The sequence below is a fragment of the Dermacentor andersoni genome, chromosome 4 (assembly GCF_023375885.2).
Source record: "Dermacentor andersoni chromosome 4, qqDerAnde1_hic_scaffold, whole genome shotgun sequence".
Taxonomy (NCBI): Eukaryota; Metazoa; Arthropoda; class Arachnida; order Ixodida; family Ixodidae; genus Dermacentor; species Dermacentor andersoni.
In genome coordinates this window covers 117,817,304-117,844,873 of record NC_092817.1, presented here as the reverse complement: position 1 = coordinate 117,844,873, position 27,570 = coordinate 117,817,304, and the positions used below count along the sequence as shown (strand labels likewise).

At 44.4% G+C, this 27,570-nt stretch overlaps 1 long non-coding RNA gene across 2 annotated transcripts in view; it reads left to right on the top strand.

Annotated features, from left to right (window-relative positions):
• Nucleotides 1-408: 408 nt before the first annotated feature.
• The window catches only part of LOC129386387 (uncharacterized), a 30,744-nt gene continuing 3,582 nt past the window's right edge, over nucleotides 409-27,570 (top strand). For both annotated transcript variants that reach the window (XR_011893631.1, XR_011893630.1), the window contains exons 1-2: nucleotides 409-514; nucleotides 25,510-25,576. This is a non-coding gene — a long non-coding RNA (uncharacterized lncRNA). The remainder of the gene's footprint in view (nucleotides 515-25,509; nucleotides 25,577-27,570) is intronic.

Below are 27,570 nucleotides of genomic sequence, written 5' to 3'. Positions count from 1 at the left end.
TTTAGTAATTAACTGGTACACACCATGGCTGTAACGTTGCCCGTTCTGAGCACATGTGTGCACATGCACAGGCAGCATCTTCAAAATAAATTTATTCAGTGCGACGCGCTGACTGTACTTCCGAGATAAATTATCTTATTCACATGCTATTTATCATATTAGGCGTTTATTCGGGTGCAGCCGTGCCGCAGGAACATGCTCCATAGAAAATCGGAACCGAAACTTAATGCATAAGCATACCCTAAGCGTTTTAAGAACTGCTACTGGCAGTATATTATCACTACATCATGTAATTATACTGTTTGAGTTCTTGTTTGTGAATTTTGCAAACTATCAGTCATTCGACCTAGAATTGGCAATGGCTAATGTCGGAGCCTTCGCTCACTGGGAGCAGTCCTACGGTTACTGACATCATCAATTGCCTCCATGCTTTCACAAAGTGCGCACTTCCCCCGGCCTTCGCGGCGTCGCGGCGCAAAACTAGAAGTGTCACGTGCTTGCTTGGAAGAAAACGGTAAGGCTTTTGTCAATATAGCATGCTTTAGATGCCCGGTTGATGGCCACTCTCAGAATATTCTGTGCCATTTGTAGAGGACAGCACGACAGATGAAACAGAGAAAACCACAGGACGAGCTCTCGTCCTATGCTTTATTTTTTCTTTCTCTTTCGTCTGTCGCAATGTCGCATAGCAATGGAACAATACACGATAGCTCAGCTTTCAACCTTGCTAAAATCCTGTGGTTTGCTCGCTTCACTAGGACGCACGTAGGGATAAAAGCACTGCTGCATAGAACGCCTTCCGCGGCGTCTGAGCTGCTGCTTCGTACGAAGTTCACGCCTGCCACGGACCGAAAACGCAACGGGTAATGCGCGCGATAAATGAAGTATGCAGCAGGCAAAAACGTCGTAGGATAACTGAAGCTGTTCGCACTGAGCTCGGTAGCTATTTCAAGTGACATGACGACTCTCGCAGTGACGATCACCCGGCAAACGAGACAATGCAGGGAGGGGGAAAACTTACGCTTGTGCAAGCTAGCGGCGCAACTGCTCAGCATACTTCGTCGCCCCGCTCGACTATTTAACTGGCTCATCGGTCACAGACGAGAAAGACGCGTGTGGCTTTTCGTGGGCAGTGTGACAGGTGCGGGATTTGTCTTTGTGCGCGTTATATCCGCCTTGCGTAATGGTGTGCGTGACGAACAGTGGGTATACAATCGTAAACCATGCACACTTATAGCGCAAGGTGCGCACAAACGCAACCGCCAGCGCTGAGTATGTAAATAGAAACAATTTTGAGCCCGTAAAACGCCTGACAAATAGCCCGGGGTATTCGACAGCACCTGGTACGGAGTTTTCTGTTAGAGTTTGCACACTTTTCCACAGACGTATACCTGTTTCCTCGACCTGGCAATAACAATTTGTGACATCAGCACTCATCCAATGTGAAAAACCGGAACAATGTTTTCCCCATGACCAGTAGCAACTAATACACTATAATTAGGAAGCTGAAATAGAATTATTGCACTAAGGACATTCCATTTATACGGACGTTGTGACAATGATCTATACGTTTGTGTTTTTCATACAGATGTGACAGGTTTGAAAAAACACCAATGCAAGCAAGTCTATACATATAGACAGAAATCAGAAAGGTGCAGTGAAAACACCAAGTTTGTAACTTGTGCTACGCACACAGTATAACAATAAATATCATTTAATATGAAGACAATTAATGCGCCAAATTGGCATCACAGTGGTTAGAGTCCCTTCTGTTTTTCTTTACTCGACCTTGAACGAAAGAATCACTGATAGCTCGTTCTGTGCTCCTGTCAACGGCGTGTAGGTGAACAGATAATCGTCAATAATTTCCAGGACATCATCATCTGCATAACAAGACAGCGTTATCGCCACCGCTAGCTCAATATATCTCGCAATGTTTAACTTCCATAAGCATGCACGTCAGCGCTACGTCTTTCCCACGTAAACGCGACTGACAAGTTTTAGCAATTCACACTTTGCTGCACTGCAGCGAATTCAAAAGAGGAATAATAAAGGGGCGCCACGAGTATTCTTTCTGCGCTTGTAAGGCCAGCACTCAAACTGCAGTGAGCGATCACTCGACCTGTTGCAACACTTTAGTTCACGCGTACGTGAATACATTTTAGTCTGCACTGTAAGTGATCAGAGAACCATTCCCAGGTTATCTAATCTGTGCTGGCGACAAGAATGACGCGGTCGGAGCCAACAGCCCTAGGCATCTTCCGCGAAGCTAGGTGGATGACGGTGAGCTATAATCTTGATGTATGCCTTGTTTGTGTGCGTATTCTTCGCCTACGGTATGCATAAAAGTTCTGCAACGTATTTCCATCATGAACAATGGGTTAGGCAGTATCCCCAGGATAGAAATTGGGCAAGGTGCCGCTGAATGTGGGCTGGCCAGCGCTTCGAGGGCAAGGAGCTGACGTCGCCTGGCTGGTCAGTGCGCGGATGACGGCGGGCTGGTGATACCCCAGAGGACCGTGATATGGGCAGAGTTTCAGGGCCTTTGTTACCACCTCTTCCGGTGACTTCGCCCTTACATGGAGGAGATGCTTGCTCTGCACAATAAATATGATGAGGAAGCTATAAATAAGAAATGTATGTGGCATTGTTTTCATGTTGAAAAATCTCCACACTGCGAAAACAGAACTTTGAGGAAAGAGGGAGAAGGTTTGATTCACAATAAAATTTGTCGCAACATGTTTGAGAGGCAACATTGCTTAATATCAAAACACGCATTACACATTTTTATAAGGCGCTGCATAGCACGATAAAACATAAACATGAAACGCACAAAATCTTCGCGCCTTTTTCACACCACAGATTCAACCACACACCAAATCAGTGTCTCGCTTCTAAATTAAAAACCAACTATATATTGGTCAACATAAAATGCAATTTTACTAGTGGAGTGACGAAACAGCATCCGTGGGCGAAATTTCACATGTCAAATTTGAGCGGTTCCGTTAGGAAATACCAACAAAGACAGACATCAGTCGCACTGAATCTGAAATAAAAATTGCTACCCCTAGTGTACCGCTTGGCGGAAATGATGCTTGGCGTAGAACAGCGAGAACAAGCGCGGCTCCTCAGCATGACTTGCGAGATCAGGCAGCACTCGTGGGGCAATCTAATCAAAGTCGACGAGTCGAAATTTGCGTCATATCCATTAACCGCCATATGTAACTGTCCTACGCTAAGGAGAAAATCAAGGGCTGCTAATTAAAAACATAGGCAATTAAAATCGCGGTAGCTAAGCCATGTTTGCTTCATTATTAATAAATAAATATCCTACCATACCAATCGTAGTGGCAGCAATTCATAGCATTCGTCCCAATACCGCATTAGATAATTTTTCATCCAGTTCAGAGTGTTTCTATTCTGTAAAAGTTGATGCACCTATGGCACAAATTCACCAGCATTCCATTCACGCCGAAAGAAAGAAGAAATAAAAGGAGGATACCAGAATGGAGTCATTCTTTGAGCACAGTACTTAATTAAGGTGGCATCAGCATTTTTCCTCAGTGAAGACCACCATCTTATTTTCGCTTGCCTATTTTTTCCTAAAATAATTGCCTTTCCCCACTGCGGAAAATTCGACAACTATCCAGAGGCTACACGACGGTACTTAATGAAGAGGCGTGTGGTCGTATGGGTATTTAATCATTTAAAATAATTAATTAGGAAAAATGTGCATCAATTTATTACATTTAGAGTGTAATGCTCAATTATAAATCGTTTTGTTCTAAATTCCTAGTCTGCCAATATTCATTATCTGCACAACACTGCACCGCCATTATAGCAGAGAATTGCAAACACAACATTGCAATCGCTAAACGAACACTTTGGCTCAGTTCGTCTGAAATTGAAAAATCGATGCAGTGCAGGGCCGCGCTAGGGAAGCAGCCGCCCGAAATGTGATAACTTGCTGTTATTAACAGTGATGTACACACAAATAATGTAGTTCTAGCGACGAGAAAAGGCTTTCCAGAAGCTGGGAAAATTTACGCTATAGGGGAGATTCTGCGCATTTGGTATTTTTTGTACTTTGGTGTGGGGCGTAAAATCAATAACGGGGGGAGAGAAATCGACCAGCGTACTTATTTAGTTCTGCTCAAACTATTCGCGGCATCCTCGAGCCTTAGCTTCGCGCTCGTTGATAAAGCCGGGAATTTCTACGTCGAAATCACACTTACACCGACGAGCAGTTGATTGTGCTGATTGTGTCATGATGGCGGTAACGCAATCATATTATTAGTATAATATTTAGGTATTTTAATGAGTGCATGCGAAAGGCGGTGCAATCTAAAATAAAGGCGGGCGGATGGGTTTGATGCGAAATTCGTTTTTTTACCATCTATGGCCACTACTCACCGCAATCAGCGAGTTCTTTTTCAGCGTCGGTATGTGGCTTAGGTTGGACAGTGTTCATAACAGTATAAAATCGGCATTGGTTGAAGCGAGCAACATTCTTGACATAGTCTGGTGTAATAAGAGAGAGAGAGTTCTACCTTACCAGGCTCAACAGATGAGGTAATACACAAAGCTATAGAGTCTGTATAAAAAATAATGAGGCGCCAATTAAACGCACTAAAAATAAAACTGAAATTCTCCTAGCAGCAGATCGTGTGTTAGCAAACGGAATATTTTTGTAATAGCAGCTATGTGATGATGACATGCACTCAGAAGGCGGTCAGGAGACAGAAAACAATGGCAGTTAGATTGTTTCGCAGCGCAATGCAATAACCTTGTATATCACGAAGACTAGGCTACCATGACATCCCTCTCAGTGCATAGCCGAATTATTTTTCTTATGCGGAGCTTAAAAGAATTAAGTAGAATTAACTTAGCATAAGGCATGGGAAAGAACTGGCGACGCTATTTCAAGAGTTGGTATACTGGGAAGAATATTTCTGCAGGTGGAAAGCGTAAATTTAATAATTACTAGTTGGAATCGCTCTCTTCCGAATTCACAAAAAAGTGTTCACGGCATGCTTTCTTTCGAGAAAAATCTAATGGGGCTGGACTATTTTACCAAAATGACACAGTCGTCAATGTTTTTTTACCCGAAGTCAGAATGGGAAGAAAAAAACACGGTTGAGGCATTCCTATGACACAGTTTATTGCGCAATTTTACTGTCAATCTACGATGTGAATATGAGGCGCATCGCAGTGGGGAACTCTGGAATAATTTTCACAGCCTATTGACCTTAATTGTGTACCCAATGCATTGCACACTGGCTTTTTTTTGCTATTCACGTCCATCTAAATGCGGCCGCGGCAGCCGAGATTCGAACCCGCAATATCGTGCCTGGCAGAGGATTCTATAGCTGCTAAGCCAGCTTGTCGGGTGTGCCCAGTTCTACGCGCATTCTCGGCACATACGCAAGTTCAACTTTGGCGCAATGGCTATACCGTTAACGTACTAAGCACCGACCTGTGCGGTCCCATGTATAAGGCAAATGACCGCAAGTGTGTTCATGTGCCCAGAAATTTGTGTACGTTAAAAAGCCACAGGTGGTTAGTCCCACACAGTCTTGCACTGCGGTGTTTCGTATATGCACTCAGCCACATTGCTTAAGCTTTTAGTATTAGTATTGTGTTATAGAAAGGGACGCTCATACCCCAATTACCGCCGGCTAATACTCTTCGCCGGCTCAGCAAAACTATCAAAAACACTGTAAACCACTAGGACGTTAAACTCATCAAATAATTAATTTAGGGGGCGGCCTACATTAGTACCATGGTTCACGGTGTTAAACAAAATGTCCCCACTGGTATTGTGTCCCTTGTCTGCGTTTTCTAACATATTGGCGGAGAATTTTATGTACCGTATATTGAAATATGGACATATTGTAGGAACAGCTTAAACTATGTACTTCCAAGCACGATCTGCAGGAAAGTCAAAGTTTATGCAGGCTATGAGTGCCCTTTTTTGAGTAAATCCTCCGAAAAAGAAGCAGTTGTGCATCTTGCATGCCTTCCCAAAAGCGGTTGGGCTACATTTCCATCACCCTGCAGGGTACTGAAACCACTAGCAATGAACAAATTCTGTTAATTTTTCTGCAGCAGCCTTATGTAAGGAACCTTAGTCCCATTGATGGGGGATATTTAGGTTGCGTTGAGTATGCAATTTATAGTAGATTCAACAAAGTTTCGTATATTAATACACTTTAAAGTTTTAGTGAACATTGATAATGACAGGGCTAGCAGGCCAACTATCAAGATATTGTACACAGATCTTCCGATATTTTATGAGCATGAATGGGGCGAAAAAGCAAGACTGAATGATCAAATCCGCTAAGATAACAGCTAATCTCATGAACGTATAGTAATGTTGCACAAAATTCGTCAAACACTTTTTCTAATGGTTTTCTTTAGTCATTTTGGAACAAATAATTCCCTTGCTCAAGGAAAGAACAGACGTCGATAACATTGACGGCTTGTAGCTGAAATTCCTTCCATGTTTAGGTCAATTTAGTGATAACCAATTTAAAAAAAATAATTTGAGGTTTCTACACGAGCCACTTTTTGCTACTCGGAGGAAAATTATTCAAAAATAAATATATTGGTCCTTACTGCTTGGTTACTTGCGGCTCCTGAGTGGAAGTTCATAAGCTGTTTGGTGGCGTAAGGCGATTTTACTCCTTAGAAGCCGCTCATACTGTCAATTAGCGACAAAACTGTCAATGGCTAATAAGGGCCGGAAAACACTGCACATCTAGGGCTATCTTTTAATGAAATATTGTTTTGTTTGCCAACAAAAAAAAATCGTGGCCTTTCTTATTGCGTCAAGAATGGTCTAGCGTTTGTGTAACGCTGTGGTAAAAATTACTGCCAACAAAATTTTTGATACATCTCATCTGCAAAGCATAGATCTATTTATGTACTAAAAGGAAAAAGAAATGACACCGTGCAATTCCTAGTAAAAAATTGTCCTTGAAGAAGGACGTGACAGAGCAAAGTACAAAATAAATCGCTAATGGATCTCACCACGAAATGTCTCAAATGAGCTTAGTGGAATTTTTCGCTAATAGATCGTCACATTTAAGTCTCAAATAGAAATGCTTATGTTGTTAAAAACTTTGTTCAAACAAAGGCTTATGGGTCGCATATTACACATAAAGAGCAATTGCTTCAATCCTAATGAAATGAAAAGGAAATAATATCTTTCACATCTAGGCGGAATCTGTGACATGACTAGCTAATAATTACGCAGAGAGCCCATCTCTAGAAACAACTTTTTGAATCAATGTATTTTTGATGGTTGTATATCTACAGCTCGTCACGCAACAGGCAAAGTGTTGTTAAACTAACAGGCTATCTTCATAATTTTTACACATGAATTAACTGCACACACAACCAAAAATGCGGAGGTCGCATGCGTTCTAGGAGCGCTTTTCTGCTACGCATTTAGTAGGCAGCAAGCCACGCAGCAAAGTTTGAAGGAGGAGGAGGAGAAGGAATGAAGTGGAGAAGGCTGGGCTGTTAATCCGGAAAGCGTCTCGTTGCCTACGCTACGCTGTGGGAAGAGGTAACTAGCACTGAAAGGCGCGAGAGAGAGAGAGTCTCGAACATTCTTGTGCACGTCGTATGCATGCGAGAACCACATGCGCGTCAGGCGTTAGCAAGAAAGCAACCACGGCGGTGACGTTATTATGAGAACGGCATAAGTGCTGAAAAGTACTTCTATGTACTCTATTAAACTAACGTTAAAACCTCTTTCGTTACGTCTTGGGTCAATCCTATGGGCGGTTCAGTCTAACACGGCGACTCAAAGCGTTAGCAGCCACGAGGGAAGAGAGAAACCGGGACGGTCACGCGTTTATAAAGAACCCTTCCATACTCTACGCGACGCGCGCAAGGAAAAGTTATAAAATGAAGATATGGAGGATCATAGCAATCTCCCGCAGTATCTTGGTGAACAAGGTGTACGAGTTCAGTAGTTGTATTTGAATATTGCATTAGAACAAGATTATTCTTGTGTTCAGGTACGTACTCATTATACCGATATTTTTACTACTTTTCAAAACGAGACCAAAAAACCTACAGCATGATGCCAACATCGTCACACACTCGTTATCATCCCGTTCTCGTCATACGGCCTTCGTCTTTCCGTTGAAGTTATTCTTTCTTCGTCGTTCAATCGTGATTATGACGCTGTTGCCATGCCATCACCACCATTCAGTCGCGGTCATGCATATGTTGCCATGCCATCGTTGTGATGGCGTCGTAGTCGTTCGGTCGCCTTCACTCAAGCTTCGTCATGTAATTACCGTGATACTAGTGTCGTCTCATCAACATAGGCATACAGTATTTACCATGCATACAACCGTCGTCACGCAATCGTCGTCATCCCTTAATTATCCTGATGCCGACTTCGTTACGCTGTCATCGTCATTATATTCTCATCGATTCACAATCCTCATCCCATTGTTCTCATGTGGGCATTGTCATGTCGCCTTGGAATGCACCTTTGTATGCTTAGAAAGCGGGCGAGGGGTCGAGAATCGGGTGAGAGTGTAGTAGTTCAAAGAAGAACGCAATAAAACATAGAGCACACTACAACGTTGAGGAAGAAGCAGGACCTTCAGGATACTAAGCGAATGGGTGAGCTCGAAATCGGGAACATCCCCCTTCCCAACGATAGGGCAGACCACCGGGCACGTCCTTGTTTAGCCTCCCCACCTTTCCCTCTTCGTTTCTTTATGTCCATCGGGAGTGAAAATATCTAGTTCACCACACACGGCTAACGCTCAAACATTCACCTTACCTACTCGTAACCACCCTGTGAGTTTTGTTTTCTTTTTAGAGGGTAGCTCTTAGGGGCACCCGTTCCTGCGGCGAGTGTCAGCTTAAGCGTAACCGAGCGAACAAGCACAGCGAAGGACAAGAGAACGACCGCGGAGCGCATCAGACAATGAAAGACGCAAGGATGAATGCGGAGGAGAAGGTTATGACGAAAAGGTGAGAAGAAAAGCCTAGTGCAGTGACGATGGCTACGAGATGGTGCTAGGGTAGCGCGCGTCGTCAGGCAGGTCAGTTTGCGCCGGCTGCTGTGAATCGCGCTCACGCGTTACCCCAGGAACTGCCTCTCGCAATCTATAGATAGCCACGCAGTCGTGCCGCACTTCGCCCTGTTTGCGACGTGACGCACGAGACAGACTCTCCGCGCCAGCGAATACATGGCGAATTGAAAACCCGTATAGAGCTGCACACATATTTCGCTATAGGAAGTATCGTTATCGTCGGTGAATATTTTTCAGCTTCTATTCATTCGACTGCTTCAACTAACGTTAATAATAGGCCAATAATCTAACCTTTCATGGCATTCAACGGCATGTATATTCGCATGTATCCCGCGCGATAGCCTCTTGTACATTTAACACCCCAGCCCAGTGACGCCACAACGCGTGGGAGCCAAATGTCTATTGCGGCAGGTCATTTGTAATTGCTTGAGCATGAGTAATTGTCGAATGACGCTTGCTATTTGGCTTCCTCCTGACAGGCAATAGAAGAAAGTGGAAGTCGCCATAACCATGTCCTTTAAACTGTGGCTAAATACTGATAAGTGACGCACACTGAGCGATCCTAAGTTTTGGGTGTCCCTGGGCATGTCCTGACATAATACAGAAGGTTGTGGCAGTATATACTAAATAGTGTTGTTTGATTGCCCCCTCAGGATGTCTATACTGCTTTAAATAAAACGGAGTACCTCTAATTTCTTATGTATTTTCGTGATCACACAGTCATGGTCACGCTGTCATTTTATCTTTGCCATCACCTCAGTAACGTCATCGCACTGTCATCATGTATTTGTCGTCATACCGTTTTCGTCGTTCTATCGAAGTCACTCTTCGTCATTCTATCCTAACCATACTGTCGTCCTTCAATCGTGATTAGGCCGTTTTTCTCATGATGTCCTCGTCAGACAGTCGCTATCATGCATCGACGGTAATGCCGTCATGGTTGTGCCATTATTGTCACCCTAGCTTGGCTTTCCGAGTCTTGTAATGCCGTCGTCGTCATGCCGCCACCGTCATAGAGGTTTTATGATACAGTCATGATTATGCCGTTTTCATCATCATCTCGTCACCATCCCATGGTCCTGATGCCGTTGCCACGCCATTGTCGTCATTGCATCGTCATCGTGCAGCCTTCGTCATGCTTTTGGTGTTATATTGTCGTCGTGATGCAGTCGTGGTCACTACATGGTAGTCATCGGAACTTCGACATCCGACTCTCGTTCTGCAGTCGTCGTGAGGCCTCGTCGTCAAAGTCTTTGTCGCGCCTTGTTTCACCACTGTCATCAATTAAGTAATGCCATCCCATTATCACCCATCCGTCGTCGTCACACTATCTTTGTCGATCCATCCGCGGCATTATTTCTTCGTCTCTCTATCGTAATCATGCTGTCGTCATTCAATCGTGAGTATGCCTCCATTGTCACGCCATAGTCATCATAGCGTCGTCATCAGAAAGAGGCTATCATGCACTCGTTGTCACACCGTCGTCGTCATGCCTCCGTGGTCGGGTCCGCGTCGTCGTTCCTGCTTCGTCATCATGTTGTCATACCAAAGCCGCCATACTGTCGTGATAATCTCATTGTCATGTCGTCGTCGTCATGCGGTTGTTTTCACACCATAGTGAGAATTTAGAAATTGACATCTCATTGTCGCAATGCCGTTCTCGCTATCACGCCTTTTGTCGTCCCATCAATATCATCCCTCCTTAGTTACTCCATCGTCACTGCGTCGGTGCCATGCAAGCTGCGTCATGGCGCCTTCCTCATGGGTGACATTGGCAAAGCGAGTGCCATAGCAAAGTGGAACCATATCGTAGTACGTAGCGTATAGTCGAAGCAACGGAAATCTCAGAATTACCACTACGCGAGGTAAATCAACTTCACACCAGAAATATGATTTCTCGCTACATTGCTCGAATGCTGTAGGTATTACCATCGACAGTCATCGTAAGATGACTTCTGCCGGTAGCATTTTAATGCCAATTTCATTTCATTTCATTTCATTTATTTACCTTAAAGACCCCACTAGGGGGTATTACATAAGGGGTGGGTGTACATAAAAACTATAACACTCAACTTTGTGACAACAGGTACTCAGTCACATTGGTAGAAAAAGATGATGGACAGGTGAGAACGACGATATTGCGAGGAAGGCCGTTCCAGTCTTTGGCTGCACGAGGAAAAAAAGATGCTGAAAAATGAACAGTTCTCGTACCTGTACGGGAAACTTGCAGTTGGTGACCAGTGCGAGGAGATATGTATGCGGGTGGTGTTATGTAAGGGGCACTGTTAAGTGATGAATGGTAAAGCTTATAGAATAGGCAAAGTGTTGCTATGCGTCGGCGGAGGGATAAAGCTTGCAGCCCAGATTCCGCTTTGAGGGCGGTAACACTGATTTCGTGAGAATAAGATGAGTGAATGAATCTGGCGGCACGATTTTGTACCGCTTCAAGGTCATCTACGACGCATGCTTGATGTGGGGACCATATGGGTGACGCATACTCTAGTTTTGAACGGATAAGTGACTTATAGGCTAGTAATTTAACGTGTTGGGGAGCGTTACGAAGGTGACGTTTCAGAAAACCGAGAGTTCTATTTGCCGATGATATGATGTTTGTAGTATGTGCATGCCATGAGAGATCATTGGACAAAGTAACGCCTAAGTATTTGAATGATGTTATTGCTTGTATAGGTTCGTTAGCAATTATGTACGGGAATGTAACGGGGTGCTTTTGGCGAGTAATGGAAAGAAGTTTACATTTAGTCGGATTAAGGGTCATTAGCCAGCGGTCGCACCATTCCTGGACACGGTCTAGATCATGCTGAAGTTTTGCTGCATCGCAATGATTAGAAACTGATCGGTAAATTACACAGTCGTCAGCGAACATTCGCATTTGGCAAGATAAGTGTTGAGGCAAGTCGTTAATATATATTAGAAATAGGAGAAGACCGAGAACAGAGCCTTGGGGTACACCACATGTTACAGGAATAGGGTCAGAGGTATGATTATTAACAAGGACGTGTTGGGACCGGTTAGACAAGAATTCTTTGATCCACATCAGAACGTTGTGGTCCAGGTTTAACGGGGTTAGTTTTAAAAGTAATCGTTGATGCGGCACTTTATCAAACGCTTTTGCGTAATCTAAGAAAATGGCATCAGTTGTGCTGGGTTCTTTTGTGAAAACTGTGCTAAAAGCAATGTTGAAGGTGTTAGCGCATTCGAGGTCCGCGACGGTTTCTCCCAATTCGTTGGTTAAAGTGATAGCGCGCGATTCGATAGGGTTGATGATGTTGGTGTCGAGGTTAACATGCAAGTCATGAATGAAAATGGCCAGTTGGGTCTCGCATGAGAAGCCCTTTCGAAAGCCATGCTGAGATGGGTGAAAAAAGTTATTTTTATCGAGAAATGCCATGATATTAGAATAAATGACATGCTCCATGATTTTGCACGGGACGCTTGTTAAAGATATGGGGCGGTAATTTAGTGGGGAATCTTTTTTACCAGATTTGTAGACAGGAACAACCTTCCCCACTTTCCAATCATTTGGCAAGTGACCTACAGATAGTGAATGAGAAAAGAAAATACACAGACACGCAGTAATGGTATGTCTGGTGTTCTTTAACAGCTTGGAATTGATTTCGTCGACGTCTGTCGATGAAGAAAGCTTGATGTTATCTAACAATGATAAAATTCCATCATGAGTTATTGTGATAGCAGGCATAGTAGACAGAGTTTTAGGTGGTGTCGTAAGCAGAGTTGTGCTGGGTTCTTTTGTGAAAACTGTGCTAAAAGCAATGTTGAAGGTGTTAGCGCATTCGAGGTCCGCGACGGTTTCTCCCAATTCGTTGGTTAGAGTGATAGCGCGCGATTCGATAGGGTTGATGATGTTGGTGTCGAGGTTAACATGCAAGTCATGAATGAAAATGGCCAGTTGGGTCTCGCATGAGAAGCCCTTTCGAAAGCCATGCTGAGATGGATGAAAAAAGTTATTTTTATCGAGAAATGCCATAATATTAGAATAAATGACATGCTCCATGATTTTGCACGGGACGCTTGTTAAAGATATGGGGCGCTAATTTAGTGGGGAATCTTTTTTACCAGATTTGTAGACAGGAACAACCTTCCCCACTTTCCAATCATTTGGCAAGTGACCTACAGATAGTGAATGAGAAAACAAAATACACAGACACGCAGTAATGGTATGTCTGGTGTTCTTTAACAGCTTGGAATTGATTTCGTCGACGTCTGTCGATGAAGAAAGCTTGATGTTATCTAACAATGATAAAATTCCATCATGAGTTATTGTGATAGCAGGCATAGTAGACAGAGTTTTAGGTGGTGTCGTAAGCAGAGTTGTGCTGGGTTCTTTTGTGAAAACTGTGCTAAAAGCAATGTTGAAGGTGTTAGCGCATTCGAGGTCCCCGACGGTTTCTCCCAATTCGTTGGTTAGAGTGATAGCGCGCGATTCGATAGGGTTGATGACCTTCCAAAATTTTCTTGCGTTATCATTTAACAATTTTGTCAAATCGTTGTTGAAAAATTTGAACTTAGCATTTCTCACAGCAATCAGGTAGTGTTGGAATCGCACCGCTGGCACGAGTTGTTGGGGTCTCGGTGCCGACGCCCGTTATTGCCAATGGGTCGCAAGCCCCAAGGGTAGCGTTGGCCTGGCGGCCTGGGGCACTGGAAGCATCCGAAGGTCCCGGCAAAGCATGAGAAGACTGGTAACAGAACAACTTGTTTATTCTAACATAGCAAAAGAGCGGCCGGTCAGGTCGACCGAAGTGGAGAGACGGGAGAGCACGTAACTCAACAGTACAAATCGGAGCCTCTCTCCTGGCGTCCGGGGGCAGCTGCTCTTATACTCTCGGCGTCGCGGTCCAAAAGGGAAGGTCACGGGATGAAGGTCACGGGATGAAGGTCACGGGACGGCGGAGCATGAGCCCACGACGGCGCGCACGGTCGAGCCGAGAGACCTGCTGAACCGAGTGCAGTGACGCATCGCCAACCCGCCCACACGACGGCGCGAACGGTTGAGCCGAGAGACCTCCAGGCTCCTCATTCGGGGAACTCCGCTCCCCGGCTGCCGCGCTTTGACAAGCGAGGGCACACACACACACACGCACACACGAAGACACGTGGCACTGAAACACGCCTGGACACGCTTGGCGGGGAAGCGTTGCGGCGGCGTCGCACGGGCCAAAATGTCCGCCGCTTTGAACGAAGCCCCGGCGTTCGTTGCATCCGCGCCGGCATTACCGCGCGTTGTAGGCGAAACGTAACAGTAGGCATTCTCGGCAGTATAGTACCGCTGCCACGCATTAGACGAGGCTCTTACCTTAGCAGCACGAAAGAAGCGCTTTTTTCTGCCTTCTAATGTTTTAAGTGTCTTAGTGTACCATGGCTTTTGTTGATTTTCACGGAAAGTAATTTTCGGAATGAATTTGTTGGCCAAGTTCTGTATATTGTATTTGAATACCTCCCAGCTCTTCTGGAGAGGCATGCTGTAAAATTGGGCTTCAAATAAAGGGAAAAAATTTCTAAGCTCGTTGTTAATTGCGTCATAGTTACCTTTTTCATATAGAAGGATTGTTTTCTTACGTTTTTCGCGCCATAGCATTCTTTGCCTACTTCTGCAGTTTTGAGCCAGCCAGTGGCTGGCTGGCTGGCTGGCTGGCTGGCTGGCTGGCTGGCTGGCTGGCTGGCTGGCTGGCTGGCTGGCTGGCTGGCTGGCTGGCTGGCTGTGGCCCAACTTGTCTACCTGCTTTGGCCACTAGGAATGTGCTCCTGGTAGTCACGCATGTGTGATCCTTACATTGTCTTCATTCCACCTTGATGATATCATACTCTCGTTCATGGCGCCCTAGTCAAGAATTCTACCCTGATCTAGTGAGCCTAGTTGTCTAATAGCTTGGGCCACTAGGTACGGGCTTGTCGTCGGAATGCCGTCGTGGTCATTGCATCGTCGACATGCTAACTTGGTTATCCGACTATCGTCATGCCATCGTCGTCAAACAGTTGTCATGCCGTCGTCATCAAGCTGTCATTCACTTCTGTAACATCATTTTATTGCCATCATGCCACCTTTTTCGTTCCATGGACGTCATTATTCGTAATTTCATTGTGAGCTGGCTGTTGTCATTCAGTTGTAATTATGCTGTCCTTATCATGCGGTCAATCTCAGACGACCGTCGTAATGCCATTGTAGTGGTGCCATCATCGTCACTCCAGCTTCGTCATCCGATACTAGTCATGCCGTCATCGTCACGCCATCGTCGTCGTAAGATTTCATAGTACAGTCATCATCACGCCATTTTCATCATAGGCTCGTCCTCAGCCCATTGTCCGCATGCCAGTGCCAAGCTATCATCGTTACAACATCTTCGTCATGCATTGGTCATCATACGTTCCCTCTCATACCGCCTCCGGGATGCCGTCGGGGTCGTTCCATCGTGACCATTGTAACTTCGGCATTCGAAAATCTTCATGTCGTCGCCGTCACGCTGTCATTACATCATCTTCATCACTTCAATATCGCCATCCCATTGTCGTCATGTCATCGTCATACCACATTTGTCGATCCCTCTCTGTGTTTTATTTTTCGTCACTCTATTGCTATCATGCTGTCGTCATTCACTCGTGATTATGTCGTCATTTACATGTCATCGCTTTCATTGCGTCGTCATCACACAGACGCTATACCCGCCGTGGTTGCTAGGTGGCTATGGCGTTGGGCTGCTAAGCAGGAGGTCGCGGGATTGAATCATGGCCACGGAGGCCGCATTTCGATGTGGACGAAATGCGAGAACACTCGTATTTTAGGTGCACGTTAAAGAACCCCAGGTGGTTCAAATTTCATGAGTCCCCCACTACGGCGTGCCTCATAATGAGATTGTGGTTGTGGCACGTAAAACCCCATAATTAAGTTTTTAACAAAGACGTTATGATGCATCCGTTGTCATAACGTCGTCAACATGCCATCTTGATCTTACCATCGTCGTCATTCCCTCTTGTAGCTCATTGCAACTTCGACATTCGACTCTCTTCATACCATGGGCATGACGTTATCGTCATCATACAGTAGTTCTAACCACATTCTCCTCGTGTCGTTGTTGCCACGCTATCTTCGTTATACCGCCATTGTAATTTAGGAACCTGCATCTCATCGTAGTCATGCTGTAGTCTTTATACGCCTTCGTTCAATCAATATCATTCTTCTAATCTATCGTCAGGATGGTGTCGTGATACAGCCGTTGTTATGCATCCTCGCTCATGGGCGACCTTGGAAAGCGAGCGTAATAGCAAATTAGGACCATATTGGAGTATGTGGAACATAGTCAAACCAACGAAAGTATTAGATGAACCTCTACTCATGGTAAATAAATGCGTCTTCAAGAATATATTCTTTCGCTACGTTGCTCGATAGGTGTGCACAGTACCGACGGCATTCATAGTGAGATGAGTTCTGCCATAATTTTTATATAGTGCGATTTGTCTTGTCATTGCGTACGCCTTTGTCCTGACGCTTACTCTTACGTCCCACCATGCAGCGAAGCTTTCAGCCCATACGAAGTGACGCTTTCCGGAGAGCACACATTCAAGAAGTTTGATCCAAAGAATCACAGGAACGTGCCATTTCCGGGATGCTTTTGTTCGGGCTCTCTCTACTATTTGTGGAATCTGGCACCCTTCTCATTTTTTAGCTTCTGCTCCTCTCTGATTCCATTACTGATGCATGTGAGCACTCAGGCTTCAGAATTTTGTTTACGTTGTCCATGAACAAAGAGCAGCTCAATGGAACACGTGCTTGCAAGAAAAATGAAGTGTTTCTCCGAACATAAACACACGACGAAACACTAGGCTTCTGCCAAGGAGGACTTGGCGCTATCGGAATGCTTGAATTCCATATGCTTTCTTCTGGATCATTCTTTCGATTTCTGCATTGCAGCGTTAGCGACTGCGAGCATTCTTTTCCTGCACCACTCCTATCTCACCCTTCGGTACTCTTCGTTTAGTTTGCGTCCAATAAAGGTATTTTTACTTCGTAACCTTGGTACCTCGATGCACTTTTGCTTTTCACTCCTGATGTATATTGATGTTTTCTGTATTGCACTACGTGTCCATAGACATCTGTTCCATTACTTATGGTGTAAGAATGCGCAGCCACTTCAAGAGAGAGAAAGAGAAAATATTTATTTAACATCACCCTGTAGTACGGGTCGTCCGCTGTGCAGAAGGTTACATAGCGCCTCCTGTCCTGGATAGGTCAGGTGATAGGCGGCTGACATCCACATTTTGTGAAATTTACCTGTGAGACTACAACAAATACAAGCTCGAAGACAGAACTCATAAAGCAAAAACTGGCAGGCACCAAGTGTCATGCAACAACCACTTGCTTTATTATTGCGTGGCCTCCTTGCATGTAATTCTGCAGTGACGACTTCGTGGGTATGATGTTTGGAGGACGCACGTCGATAAAGAGGGGTGTTCAAAGTAAGCCAGCGTGATACTAGCGCTCGAGCCTCTCATTACTGCCAAGGAAATCAGTACCCTTCCCTACATATGGGCAAGGCATTGATATAGACAGGGGCGGATCATAGGTAGCCTCAAAGAGAGGCTACCCTGACTGCATATTGTCAGCACTGAAGTTGCGGTATGTGTCTCACGAGTGCGGGAAGTAGGCGCTCTAGATTTCCCATTCAGTATTGTTTTTGTGTTCGTACGCACTGATATCTTAAGACATGGAAATATTGCAGGAGTCGGTACACACCAGTAGACTCAAATCCACAAATAATTACCAAGGAATGTGGTTAGGAAAATGCTTCACAAATACCTTGATCACGCGCTGCCGTAATGCGAGCAGTTAGAAGTTGAAATCGCTCTTCGCGGAACTACAAAAAAAGCTATATAAATGGCAGACCAAAATTTGCTGTTTGTATACGTATTAAAACCGGTAACGACGAGTTGTTTTACGGTTTCGCAATTGTTTTTCTTCAAGGTTACTTCTCTGTATATCTACGCAAATGTCGAATATTTTGCAAAATTACCGCAACCTGGGTGAATCGGTACACATTGACGTTCTGATATAAGGGCCAGCATAGAATCGATGCAGAAAAGCGGAAAAACATCTGCAATATGAACATTTTGTGCATGGTGATTGTGAAAGCGCAAAATGCACAAAATAATTAAGTGGACAGAACGAGTTCTTGAACCATCTTGTGTGTTTTTACGTCCCCATAATTTTCAATGTGAACCCATTCGATGTGAGCTCATTCCGACAATTTACTGAATCCGCACATCCAGACCATGGCGCGTTCTTCCTGACGCACTCTCCGATGGCATGCAGAAATTATTCCCGAGCCTTAATTTCGTAGGCCGCACTTCGCTTCACGGGCACGCGGGGGCTCGCGCTCGGGTGCGCACTAGGATCCACGAGAAGGACGCACCCCGCAGTTTCACCCCTAGCCGATATTCATCAGCCTACCCGCACATCCTACAACACTACCACCCCTCAGGAAGAACACTTCTACGGGCACAAAGCTATCAGGCCAGAGGAAACCGTAGTAGGGCGGAAACCCCAAACAAACGCATATCTACATTTGAATTTTTACCAGGCCTTACACCCTGCGCTGAATTTTCATAAATGCCTACACTGGGATGAATGAACAACGCTCAACCACATGGTATAGGCATGCGGAAGCACACCAGAGCTCCCACCCATAAGGTATTCCACCTTGCTGCAACGGAAGGCAGTGCTTTCTACCTCAGGCTCAACGGACCAGCTCGAACTGGTGAACCGAACGGGAAGATTACTCGAAGCCACTGGATTACTGGACTGAAGGGACCACCCGATGCAGAGTGGAGGAGTTACCTATGCTCGCTTCGCTTCGATACCGCCCTGTATAAAGTTTATTCTCCCTCTTTCTCCTGCTGGTACTTCCGAGAAAATTCTTGGCGCACAATTTAGCTTTTCTACTCAAACTTGTATCTATAATTTTTACAATTACCCAGCATAATCAATAATAGACGGCTTTTTTGGTATGACAACATAATAACGACCGCACCAATGTGGTTCCCTCCCTCAGTTCTAATTTAGTAACGTTTTCGAGCAGTATGCCCTATTATGTTTGCATTTATGCATTTACTTAAATTGTGTGCAAGTATTAGACAGTCAAACGCTTATATAACGAAGTGCCAAACCTTCTAAAATCATTCCTTATAGACAAGAAAACGGTTCAAAGAAAGATCTAAACCTCAAATGATGAGGAATAGTCGAACAAAGAATGTCGCTTTAACCCAACGTTTTGACAAAGAGAACTTATAAACTCTCATTACTTAGTCCCCTTACTAATAATACTTATGACACATTGTCAACACCTGTCCATAGCATGAGGTGAGAGTAAGCGATGGCTTATTTTATCATTCGGCTCTTGGCGTCAAAAGGGAGAGCAAATATACGTAGGCCAAACTTACATCGAAGCGGGCGTTCTTAGCTAGCGTGGGTGCTACCATGTTGTTACATAATCATCGTAACCTTAGTCGTATTAAGCGGTATAAGACACATACGCGCGGTGAACCTAACATGTTAATAGTCACGCAACGTAAAAACTTTTTATTGTGCACAACGAACCATCGATAGCTGCAGTTAGCTGAACATCATGCGTCACATTGCTACTAATATTAGGAATACTGTTTAAGCAGAGCTGCAAATGTTTGCTACAACACGTCAACTGCACTATAGCCATCATTTTCACAGAACGTATAGTGGTGAGAGCTAGAAATCTTAATGTTTTGCATTTTGAACGTTCTTCCCATGTATGCACTTTCACTAAAATCATTCCTTATACAGACAAGAAAACAGTTCAAAGGAAGATGGAAACCTGCAATGGTGAGGAATAGTCGAACAAGGAATATTGCTTTAAGGCAACATTTCGAGAAAAGGAACACTCTTCGTCCCCTTACTAATAATTACGACTACTAATAATAGTGGTCTAATTTCTTTCGCTTTCCCTAAACATTTATCTAGATGTGCATAAAGAAGCTGAATTTACAATGCTTGTGCAACTTATTTTCCTACTGCATATCCATGTAGCACCTCACGTGTACAGCCCCCCTGTGGCACTGTACAGCCTGCAGGATCGTCCCAATCATAACAGAACAGGATATGATTTTGTTCACCGAAGTAAGGCAGCAGTAAGGCATCGTTGCCTTGCTGCTCTCGTTGAACATGCAACTTCTGCTGTTGCCCGTGCATCTGGTCATGCTTTGCCGAACTGCAAACGCTATTAGATTGTCAGTTACACGCTAAATGCTTCGCATAACATCAACCCCTGTTGTCGGTGGTATCTGCACTATTTCTCGTGACATCTATTCTGATATTGTCTCGCTTTTTCTACAACGCACGCTTTTGTTAGCTGATTGTTTCCTTTGGCGCTGTGGTGGGCTAATCTCGGAGATAGTGCAGTCTTCTGCACCCAGGGGGTATGAGCCACTGAGTGCGTCATCATACCGCTGGATATGCGCCATCGCAGTGACGCTGCCGTCGTGTCGCCACTGTCGTCATATGGTCGTCATTATCCGATCTTCACGCTGTGGTCGTCAAGCCGTATTTTTCGCGCTATAGTCCTCGTGCCATCTTTGTCACGCCGTCGTCATCATACAGTGGTGGTCCCTGCTGTGGTAGTCACGTCTTTCTCAATAACATGGGTGCGCGCAGAACGGCCGGCATTCGAAGCCGACAGACATAAAAGCTTTCTACAGTGTTGTGTGCACGAGCACGTGTTTTGAAGGTCCAAGTCGGGCGTGTCTCCTTTGGCCTGCTATCTCTGCACTTTTATTAGTGATCATTGCTATAAAGTCATCGCTATAAAGCGCACTTTGATTTTCTACCAGTCCTTCCTTTCGAATGGCTTATGGGTCGCCAGGTACTTCACTGTTTGCTCCAGTTTATAGCAGAAATTTGGATAACAACATAATATAAAAGACCGATAGGCGCAGCTCCATTCTGCATTATATAAAAGGAAAATAAGTCACGGCCGAAAATCGGCGCATTTATTGTCTGCTCATAGGTATCTTTAAAGAACACGTACTTCCAATAGCACACATGCACGCTTCTTTAATTTTCCTATATTTCTAATGTTTGGGATATCCCTTTCGTGCGTAATTATTAATGCGCTGATTTTCGGCCGATCCCGAAGATGGGCTAAATTCCACGTTGACACATGCAGTATACAAGTTTTAAATGTATCTTATAATGCGTTTTGTACTTCCATTATACACTTGTCCACACCATTCCTCGCTTGACAAACGTCGAACATTGGCTTCCTCATCGCGACATCGCTGCGTCGATATCTGAAAGTGTGTGTCAGCCTTAACTGGAGTTTGCATTGTAGCATGTCTTGTGAACGGCTTAGTGCATGAACATAAACATTGCAAGAAATTACATGATTTGCAGGATTAAATTAAAGCGAATTGTTACTGGGTTTTGGGTGACACAACTGCGTTAGGACGCTTCGGTGAATTTACAAGTCGCTAATGGTGGAAAACCAGTCATAAGTACTGCCATGATTTGCAATCTTTCTTCCATGAGCTAGCGGTTGAACTATTTCAGACGTTGAAAAATGCCCACTTGACATCAAGTTTAGCAAAGTGTTTTTCCTCCACTCTCATGAGGTTGTCCGCATGCACCTCTTCTGTGGTGTTTGTCGGCGTCCCTTTCATGCCTAAGGCTTAGTCATAACGCACGTGGTACTTAATTGTCATAGTAAATGAAGGCGGAGTGTCGTTCAGCACGTGTCAGCAGTAAGTTATAATATAGCAAACATATGGCTGGTATTCAACTGAAAATTTTGGAGTTCTTTATCTCCCAGGAGACCATCCAACAGCAGGGGTATCCTAATGATTGTAGCGCTCGGCTGCTAGGCTCAAGGTTGAAGGTTCAATCACCTTTTTCGACAGAGGGCATCCAAAGGAGCGTAACGCTGAAGCTCCTGCGCACAGGGTATAAGGGAGCATTAATAATTCTAGACGAAGCAAACTTACTCCGGTTCTGCCAATACGGCGTTTTAAACAGCATAGGTGTTGCTTGTCGATGTAACACAGCTTTTTTCATTGATATTCACCCGTCTGTGCTGCCACAGTCGAAAGAGCAGCCGCACGTATTGAATGACTATGAACTCCTTGGAAGAAATCGCCCCTACTTTCTGCGCACCTAACTCTCATCTGCATAAATGGTACTTCGGTAAGCAGTTCATATTTTTACTCGCGCATCTTAAAAATGTGTTGAGGCACGCCAGAATTCTGAAACAAACGTCACTAACCTAGCTTCGGATTTATGCCTTCACGCTTGGCTCATCGGAGTCAGAAGCGTTTATTTTTTTTTTTTTTTTTTTGAAGCTCAGCAAGCGCTCTGCCACGAATTATTCAGGAAATTTGCGGCACGACAGCAGGAAAAATGATTTCAGTTATAAAGGTTTCGTGCTTTCCACGATTTATGAATGGTAATAATCATAAAAGAGGTCGCAGGTATTCCCGGTCGCTATCGGAAACGATAAGCTTTTTAAAGCAAAGCCGTAGCTACGGGTGGCCCAAAGACCATGCAACTTTTTATAAGGTATTAACAGCCAGCCCTAGTAATTTAGTGAAGGCACTTTTCTTCCTTTTTACTTGGTAACATACTTTCCTGGCATATTAAAGCAAAAGCATTAATGGCCGCGAATTTGCGATTTCGCCGTGGCCGTTCTCCGAGGAGGCACATGACGTCACTCCACGTTCCTCGGGACACTGCGTTCCTCGCCGTTGCGTGTGCGTCCGCTCGCTTCGCCAGCTGCGTCGCATGCCTGATAACATGTCGGAGGATTGAAAAGGAGAGCTCGCGTGCGCCGCAACCACAGTTGAGGCGGCAGTATGGACGACGACAATTATGATAAGCAGGAGGAGGCCTGGAATCGACATCGGAACCAGATGAAGAGGAAACGAATCGCCCAGGAAACAGACGAAAAGTGCGCCGAACGAATGGCTAAACGCCGCAACATAGCTAGACAACCAGACTTACCTGGACTTGTAATCAAGATTAACCTAGGATAACCATGCTATGCCTTAGCTTTCGCTACGTATATCCTGAAATAGCCGAGCTAAGCCACTGCCAATTTTTGCACTTCTTTGTTTTTTACATTGTCTTAATGTTGTGTTCACCGTGAAGCTATTTCAACTTTTTTGGGGGGCAAAGCGTAAGTCCCAAGTGACAAGCACTCTTGTCACCATTTAGGAACTCCGTTTCCGCAATAAGCAGTTACAAAAACAAAGAGGATAGATAGAGATAGCAAAGAAAGGAAAGGCAGGGAGGTCAACCAGATGAACGTCTGTTTTGCTGCCCTGCACCGGAGGTAAGGGAAAGGGGGAATATAAAAAAAAAGGTAAGAGCAAGGAAATTATCGATGTGTGTGCAGCGAAGCATGGTAACAGGAAAGTCGCAAAGCTACTGATGTGCGTTGAATACATCCGGGATGGCCCAGGGGCCAGTGGTCGTATCGCGAATAGGACACCTACGGGTAAGCCACAGGGCTTACTCGAGCCTTGCAGGTACGGTATTAAGGGCGCCCAGCGTTTGAATTGCACTTCGCACTGAAGGAGTATGCAGCTTGCTTAAGAATATGCGAAGGGTATTTATGTGGAGCTGAAGTGTCAGAACTACATGGCGGTCTTCGCGCAGTTTTTAGGGAGTCGGCGCTGTGTACTACGGCGCGCTGTAACCTTTGATGTGGCTGTGGCTCCGGCTGTGGCTTCGGCTGTGGCTTCAACTCTATCTTCAACTGTGGTAACGGCGGTGGTCCCGGCTATGGCTCCGGCAGTGGTTTTGGCTGTATCTTCAACTGTGGTTTCAGCTGTGGCGGCAGCTGCAGCGTTGGTAGCACGGGCCAAGCTTCAGTATTGGCGTTTTCCGGCACGACCTTGTTGCCAGATTTATACTCGACTCCACCAGGTCTAGGGGGCAGAGGAGGAGTTGTCGGATGTGACGCGCTCGTCACTGAGCCATCTGCGTTCTTTGAATTCCGATGGCGTCGGAGGTGTTGCTTTCTAACGGCCCCAACAGCTTCCCGACGAGATAAGCACTCTCTCGCCATCTGCCTGAACACCGCCCTTTCCTTCTTCATTTTGAGACAGTCCTTTGATGTAGAATCATGGGACCCAAGAAAATTGGTGAATCTGAGAACCATGGCTGCACAGGTATCTGCAACGAGGGGCCCTGCGAAGCGCAAGCAATCTCTCGCGTTCTCGAACACAGCGTACATGCGTCCCAGCCTCATGCAATTGCGGCATTGGAGTGGTCTTTAAGCTGTTTAGGCGTCCTTAAGCTGTTGTTCTATCTTTCAGTTTCTTGTTGTTTCTTCGTCATGCGTTGCACTTAGGACAATCCTTTTTACTTGGTTTTCTTGATTTTACGTTTTTGTAAGCATCACATTATCAATACTAAATCTCAGCGTCCTATACCAGTCATATATTGCCATATGTCCCTTTTTTGTGCTGATATCACGCAGAGAGTTTTATTTCTCTAGCAAATATAAAAATCACACATGCAGTTATGCTACCACTGTCTATGTACGTTACATAAATGACTCTGCGCCAAAAATAAAAAGAAAGACACATCAGACTTTTGTCAAAGTACTGTATATACTGAAAGCACGTTCACCACAGTATGGCTGCAGAGTTGCATTCCAGAAAATTCGCACTGGAAACGTGGTTTGCTCCTAAAGGTGAAACAACTGCTCTCAATAGTCATGTCATTGTGTTTTAACGAATGAAGCAAATGCGAGCCCCCACCAGATATTTACTACCACACTGCTCCATCTTGCCGTCAGATCTTGTTAACATAATTGTAATGAAATAAGTAAATAATATTTTTAAAGCTGAAAAATAAAGCGCTCCTAATAATTTTATTTTACACAAGGACCTGATTATGTGAATTCACGAGGCGTTTAAAGCTGTTATTCGAGTGTTTTGATGTTATAAATCATTGTAGCAGGAAAGAACTCACGTGCGTCCTTACTTTGTGGTCCCTCAGAGAAGCTAGGCCAGCGTATGTCATCATAAATTCGGTGCGACTGCAAACTGCCAGCTAACTCTCGGAAGTTTAAGGTTTTCTGTTGACATGTCAGTTTTGAGATGGTCTCGACAACCGGGAATTTTTTTTTATGTCTTGTACCTACGAACTCCAGACATAAAAGATAGGTGCGAGAGAAAGCACATATAAATTTTTATTTCTTGTTTTACTTTTCTATTCTCCATCATGGATAATTCGTTCTCAGAAAAAGAAACAACAACTAAAGACAATGTGCCCACAGTGGCCGACAGTTTAGATAAACCGTTTCTTGAAGGTATTCCGAGAACGTGGGAGATGTGCACAGCTTTACCAATTTGTTATTTTTCCTTCGTCTCTATACTGCAGCTGCTGTTCTGTGATAACGTCACGTTGAAGGTTCCGAGCCATCTAACAAAAGGCGCCGAAGAAAACGGTAACCAAGCTTCGCTGTTTTATGATGTCTTCTCCTTGCAGGTATTGTTGGTCATAAGGAAAATGTGCAGTGGAACAGTAGAGATTAAATAGCTTCAGCAATTTCATCGCTCGGATAACTAAGCTACTTATCATCAGCAACCACACAAGCGACTGCTTTACCACGTAGTCCGTGGTCGAAGGCAAGGAGTTGGCGATTCGAAGCTAGTGTGAAAGAGGGCGGGGGGACATAACGGGCAAACACTTCGGCTTCTCCACAGAAGATACATTACGACTTTATTACCAAAGTCTATGCTTACATCCTAAATTTTTTATACAGAGGCCGAACCCGTGTTGTGTATCGTCACACCACGATATAAATGTGAGCAAATGAATCAACGGTAAATATTCTATAACGTAAATTAAAGTAAAGTGTTTAAGCTTGGAGTAGTCAATACGCGTAGAACCCCCAAGCAAGTCCACCTTTTTTTTTTCTTCGCTTACGTGTACACATATTCCTGGTACTAACAGTGCTCGTTCTCATGCCTTACTTCCTAATGCCACTTGTTCAATATATCTTCGGTCAACGGCGATATACAGATAAGAAGAAGCTCATTTCATAGCGTGAGATGGACATAAAACTTACAGAATGATAAACTATGTAAATTGGTAGGAATTCATGTTTGAGGTGTCTTGCGCGCAATCGCGCACAAGAGGAAGCAAACAACACAGAACTAACAAAAAAGCGATTACTTTCAATTACCAGACTTGATTGAAACAACCTTGGTATACCGCCAATTGAGACAGCGCGTTGTTTGGTTGGTATATTTCATTTTTTCGTCCTTTGCAGGGTTTCGCTCGAGCCTTCAAACATCAAAACTAGGGTCAAGATGATCTTTCCTTTATGTATTGTCCTTTGTCACTCAGGTCTTTCTGAAGTGTATCCCATTTTTTCTTATCCGTATTGCTTCCGGTATTCAGCACAATAATTATTGCCTGTGACTTCTGTTCCCTAGCTAGTAAAAAAAAAGGGATGTGGATAGGAGATCATGAGCATGTAAAAAGCTCAGAAAGTCGCAGAAAGCATGCAAAGCGGGAGCTAGTGCGGGAGATTGCGTGCTAAGTAAATAAAATGGGTTATCTATTTATTCCATTTGATATTGTCATTTGTTTATTCAATATTATAGCAAGCTCACTTGAAAAACACAACAGGGAATTTCAGTCTGTTGTATTTTGGGACGTTGTTTCAGTTGTCTGTCGTTCTGTTGTCTGTCGTTCTGTTGTCTGTCGTTCTGTTGTCTGACGTTCTGCTGTCTGACGTTCTGCTGTCTGACGTTCTGTTACCTATAGTGTGACATCCTGTAGTCGAAAGTTCTGTAGTTCTTGATCAATATTTAATTAAAAATGACAGAGACCTCTTTAAAGCTATGTAAATTTGTTAGTAGAAAAAAGAAAAATTTTAAACCAGTTATAAAGAAAAAAGCTTCCCCGCCAGAGGTTCGAATTTGGTACCTGACGATCCCGAGACCAGGATCTTACCACTGCGCCACGACAAACTTTTTTTTTCTTCATTACATGAAAAACAAAACTGAAGGTGTATTACAAAGTGGACACATCTATACACGTAAAACTAAGGCAAACACACATATGCATCCAACAAGTGCATCCAGTCTGGCGGAGGTTCCTGCGCAGCGTACACACTTCTTATATAAGCAGCACTTTCGCGAAAGAAGTATCTTGTAGATCACGGGCTTTTGGCATGGCGATCACACAGTCTACTTCTCCATAGGCTATATAAACCAAGCACTATGAACATGTCATAGGGAGGACCACCCGTGACCATACATGGCAGAAAGCTAATTGAATATGGAGTCATGTTAATGTCCCCTTTAAGCGTCCGTTGGAGAATGTCCCAAAAGAATACAGCGTGCCCACAGTCTATGAAACAGTGATCTATGGTTTCGGCACGTGGACAGAGTCGACAGTTTGTTGACCACGGCACAAAGCAACCCCTCG